At 34.0% G+C, this 6000-nt stretch overlaps 1 long non-coding RNA gene across 1 annotated transcript; it reads right to left on the bottom strand.

Annotated features, from left to right (window-relative positions):
• Window positions 1-3617: 3617 nt before the first annotated feature.
• Window positions 3618-4283, bottom strand: LOC134263795 (uncharacterized). Its single transcript, XR_009991356.1, has 2 exons — window positions 4059-4283; window positions 3618-3716 (listed from the first exon to the last, which is right to left on the bottom strand). It is a non-coding gene; the product is annotated as an uncharacterized LOC134263795 (long non-coding RNA).
• Window positions 4284-6000: the final 1717 nt, after the last annotated feature.

Genomic DNA, 6000 nt, shown 5'->3' on the forward strand with positions numbered 1-6000 from the left:
CATCACTCCATCTGATATCACTTGTTCTGAGCATATTTCTCTCTCAAACTTAAACTACAGAGAGCCTGTGGATAGTGGATGAAGAGTGACCTTGGACCAATTTTCTAGGTCAAAGGTCAGTATCAAAATCTACTGTATATCTTTATTTAAAATCGTAGTCCAGTGTATATTTCTCCCCTGCCTGGTGTAATCTAGCTTTTGTGCAATGGGGTGGAGGGTCTGCAATGATCTTCAACCAATTTCTAGGTCGAATGTCAAAATAAAAAAAAATCTCTCCCAAATATTTTTAGGTCACCTGAGTAAACTCAGGTGACCTATTGCTATCCGTTTTCGTCCGTCGTCGTGCGTCGTGCGTTGTGCGTTAACATTTGAACATTTTCAGCTTCTTCTCTGCAACCACTGAACCAATTTCAACCAAATTTGGCACAAAGTATCTATGGGTGAAGGGGAACAAAAATTGTGAATTTCATGATCCCTGCCCTTCAGGGGCCTGAGGGGTGGGGCCAAAACCACTAAAATTAATGCAATCTTTAAAAATCTTCTTCTTTACTCCTGGGCATCAAGCAGTCAAACTGTTTGCATGATTGTAATCAGCAATGAGTCTTCTACCAAAATTGTGAAATTCATGGCCCTGGGGTCAGGGGTTCTAGTGCTAGGGCGGGGCTAAATAAGTAGGTAGTGAAAATGCATTATTTCTTTGAAAATCTTCTTCTCTGCTCCTGGGTATTAAATAAACTAACTAAGTATATAGTTATGATGAGCAAGAGTGCCTCTACCAAAATTGTGAATTTTATGGCCCCAGGGTCAGGGGTTCTGGTGTTAGGGTGGGGCTCTATTGATTATATAGTGAAAATACAGGAATTCTTTGAAAATCTTCTTCTCTGCTCCTGGGTATTAAATAAACTAACTAAGTGCCTAGTTATGGTGAGCAAGAGTGCCTCTACCAAAATTGTGAATTTTATGGCCCCAGAATTAGGGGTTCTGGTATTGTGGGGGGGGGGGCTCTATTGATTATATAGTGAAAATACATGAATTCTTTGAAAATCTTCTTCTCTGCTCCTGGGTATTAAATACACTAACTAAGTGCATAGTTATGATGAGCAAGAGTGCCTCTACCAAAATTGTGAATTTTATGGCCCCACGGTCAGGGGTTCTAGTGCTATAGCGGGGCTCTATAGATTATGTAGTTAAAATACATGAATTCTTTGAAAATCTTCTTCATTGCTCCTGGGTATTAAATAAACTAACTAAGTGCATAGTTATGATGAACAAGAGTGCCTCAACCAAAATTGTGAATTTTATGGCCCCAGAGTCAGGGGTTCTGGTGTTAGGGTGGGGCTCTATTGATTATATAGTGAAAATAGAGGAATTCTTTGAAAATCTTCTTCATTGCTCCTGGGTATTAAATAAACTAACTAAGTGCATAGTTATGATGAGCAAGAGTGCCTCTAGCAAAATTATGAATTTTATGGCCCCAGGGTCAGGGGTTTTGGTGTTAGGGCGGGGCTCTATAGATTATATAGTGAAAATTCATTTAATCTTTAAAAATTTTCTTCTCTGCTCTAGTGTATTAAGCAGATGAACTACCTATATAGTTATGATCTACAAGGGCCCTAATCTTCCAGAATTGTGAATTTCAAGGCCCCAGGGTCAGGGGTACCATGGGGGGGTTGTACTTATATACTGAAAATGAATGAATGGTTTGAAATCTGCTCCTTGGTATTAATCAAATATCAAGGCCTAAGGGTCAGGGGTTCATGTGTGGTAGGGGCACTACTGATTATTGCTGAATATAACTGATTAGTTGAAATGCATTTTTGTTCCCCTACCTTGTGTATGGGTATTAAGTAAACAAACTAAGCAACTGATAAGTGTATTGTTATTATGAATTAAATTTAATCACTGGAAAGTTGTTGCATAATGCTCAGTTGACCTATAAGGCCCATGGGCCTCTTGTTGTTATTATAAAGAGTATGTTTTCTCTCAAACTAATCAAACTTAAAGCAGGGTTCTTAGTATGAGATACTTGTAGTAATATATTCTCAATGACATAATAAGGCTGAAAATATTATTTATATTAGGCCTAAAATAAAATATTGTTTGTTTGCAGTTGCCTACCAACCCACTGAAAATGCACCCGACCCAAACTTTTTTTAGCCATTTTGTAATTTGATTTTTTTTTAATTTTTCATATTATTGAAACTGTTTCATTTTCAATTTTTTTTCTTTATCAATCATACCAAGAGTGCAGCTTATTCATGTAAAGTAGGCCTATGAAAAACTTTATTTTATGTTATCTAACAAAGATCTGGAAATATTTTTTTTTTCAAAAAAAAAAAAAAATTGCCTACCTACCTACTCAGACTAAAAATTATAGGTCGGCAACTGCAAACAAAGAATTTTTTAAGCTTGGCCTTATGTTATTTTTTTTCACTTATCATAAAGCATTAAATATTAAAGAGATACATTAAATGCCGAAATCATATGTATCATGGTCATGGAAAGTAATTATTGATATTGGTATATTAAAGGACATTGACTGATCTTTTAGATTTCTAAGTTATTTTCAAGCATTATAATTCTGACATCATATAATAATTTTGTATGAATATTGCAGATCAAAGGTGATGTGAAGAAAACCAGGAAACTGATGTTGAAAGAAGTACTTAATGGCCCTTATGAATGGACTTAATGTGAAAGACTGTTCCATTGTTTATCTAAGATATATGAATTTATTTAATATTTTGATATTGAAAAATTCAGTTACAGTTTTTGTACATCAAATGAATTATTAAACATATAAAATGGTAATGCTTTCTTCTTTTACATGTAATAAATTTTTTTGATAGATTTTTAAAAGAATACACATTATTTCACATTGCTTCCTTTAGAAAAGTTAGGGAATCTTGAACTTTCCCAGTAATTTCCACCAGGAATGGGCCTCCAGATAATTCCACCAAGTTTCCACCACACAGAAAGTGTTACACAAGTTCCATATAGTTTCCTGAGTCAAGGAAACTGCAGGAATCATAAGGTTTCACGAGCTTCCATGTAGTTTCCCATAAAAGAAAACCTTAAGATTCCATCAAGTTTCCATTCCACGGAAACCACTACGCTCCGATTACATATGGTTTCCTGAGTCATGGAAATTTTAGGAATCGTGAGGTTTCCCGAGCTTCCATGTAGTTTCCCGTAAAAGGAAACCTAAAGATTCCACCAAGTTTCCATTCCACGGAAACCCCCTACGCTCCGATTCCATCAAGTTTCCTGATTCTGGAAACCAGTGGAATCTTCAGGTTTCCCATTACGGGAAACTACATGGATGTTCGGGAAACTTCAGGTTTACAAAGGTTTCCGTGGTTCGGGATACCTTATGGAATCGGAGCGTAGGGGGTTTCCGTGTCACGGAAACTTGACGGAATAACCTAGCATCCGCAATGGAAACCACTGGGAAACATGATGTAAACTTGAGGTTTCCATGTGGTTTCCATAAAGTTTCCTATGATGGGAAACCACTTTTTTCACCCAGTGTATATTTTTAAAAGCTCAGTGCTTTGAATTTCTCTTCAAAGTTTCGTGTTAAAAAATATTGAAATAATAACCAACAAAGATAAAAATAAAATCAACATAATTTTTATTTAAATTTACAAAAATAGACAAAAGAAAAACTAAAACAGCATTTTCTTGAGAATATCTGGTTGGATCCTCTTCAATATCTGAAAAGATATAATATAATATCAAAGGGTAAAAACAATGAAAAAAAGAAATTGAAAAGAATTGAAAAACTGTCAAAATTTTCAAACATCACAAAGATTCAGGTGTGAGAGATCCGTTTCAAGAGTGGGTCAAATATCTTGGTACTGTTTTTTTTATAAACTTCATATAAACTCTACTTGAACAACTATTAAACAAATTGTGACGCAAGGATATTTAAAGAAGTTCGTATTGTACATGTATTGTTTTTCAATGAGTTTAAGCGAAAATCATCGCGTTTCCAGTCAATGACAAAGACATGTATTTAGTGAATTCATGGTTTTGAGAAAGGTAGATTTACTTACCGTTTTTATCCAATTTGCATGTGTTATCCAGTGCTATATACAACAAAACAAGTTAAGATGGTAAATGGCCAAAAGAGATAAAAGAAATTCCTATAACCAAATGCACACTTCGTCTAAAACCTGCACGTTTCCCTTACTTGTAAACAGCTGACAATCAATGGTGATCAAACGTTTGGGTCATGCGAAATTTCACCGGGTATAACCGTTCATTCAGGTGTATACAGAACAGAGTATCCTCTAGTCGATAGTCGATGGGAAGATAATACATATGTCTTATCTTATCAAATTTGCATTTTGGGGGGATAGGCCTATATTTTTGCTGAAAAGCATATATGCTTATTGAAGAAATGAATTTCTGAGTGTATGGCATTTTGACACGTAATGATGAATTAGCATATGGACAAGCCATGTTTTATATAATTTTTTTTCTCATCTAAAAATCTTATTCTAATAAGTTTGTAAATGTATTATCTAATAATTAAATAAGTAAAATTGAATACATTGACAAACAATTCATGATCATTTTTAAAGAAAGGATACGTATTGGGCAAAACACTGTATTAATTGATGTGATATTATGGACATTCCATCCACAATATCGCATGTTGTGTTATACTTAGTGATTTATCGGTGTTAAGTGAATTTGAATCTGATCATTTGGGATCAAAATGGCGTTTTTACGGAAGTACGCCATGTTGTGACGTTGTAGAGGGCCCCCTTAAGCTTGTTGTACATCATTGTTTTACCTTATTTATATGCCATACTGTTATTTACATTGTTTACTTTCGTTTTCCATTACTTCCGGTCGCGGGAAATTATGTACAGGTCTTACCTAGAATGTGTCGCGATTTCGCGGTTTATAACGTCACGTGCTACGTCACTTTGGGTTAACGTCTAGTTTGAGAAGTCAGTTGGGATTTTTAGATGATAGTGGACGGACGTAGAATTTTTTTAAAGGAGTTATTTTGAATAGACAGCCCCTACTTGTGAATTTATTTTACTCAATTTGTAGTCGCTACCAGACTATTTGTGAGATGTCCAGGTAATTTAATTGAGATTTGTGATAATTTATTTATTATTTATAAAATTTCGTATTAGAAATATACTTTAACTTTATCTGAAATCTGGGGAATCCTTTGAATCTAGCAAGTGACGTTGTGTGACCATATTTTGAAATATAAATTGTTGGTAATTTATTGACTATCATTATTAAATTTTGGAATATCAGAATATAGTTTTTGAAAACTTTATTATCTTTGTTGTTAATTTCTTTAGTAAAAAAAACCGCTACCAGGTTTATTCATATTTCGCTACCAGAAATTATAAGACCAGATCTTAGCCGCGACCAGGCTTATATATTACAAATACCAATTTGGTAATTAATAATTATTTTATCCTATCTTACGAACTCGTAACGGCGAAAACGTTACATTCTGTATAAATGAAAAATATTAACACTTAGATATAATCCAGAAAATTCAGAGTAGACATATTCGAAAGCAAAACAAACACGCAATATATTGTCAATCCGTGCAGTTATGGTAAGCAGACTATGACGTTTGAACGCACCCGGTGAATTATAAACATCAACAATAAAAGAACTCATACCCTGTTTACAAAAACTGTGCAACATAACACTAAGTGCTCGATTTGCTAAACTCGTACGCAACTCTTAGTTCGGAATGACGATACTTGTGAAGGAGTTTTGCTTTCTAACATTTCTACTCTGAATATAATTACCTTTTCTGGAATGAAGTTTTAATATTTCTCATTAATACACAACAAGATTGCCACTTTTGCTAAGGATGAAGAATAAGGTTAAAATTTGTGAAAGTGCAAGGATGTGTCAATCAAACTCGCCAAAAAATTTAAATTTTAATAACTTTTAAATGAAATAAGATTTTTAATTAATTTTTGTGTGAAATGCTATTAAAATATATTT

This window comes from Saccostrea cucullata, unplaced genomic scaffold (genome assembly GCF_032062105.1).
Source record: "Saccostrea cucullata isolate Sc308-1 unplaced genomic scaffold, CSIRO_AGI_Scuc_v1 ctg1707, whole genome shotgun sequence".
NCBI classification, from domain to species: domain Eukaryota; kingdom Metazoa; phylum Mollusca; class Bivalvia; order Ostreida; family Ostreidae; genus Saccostrea; species Saccostrea cuccullata.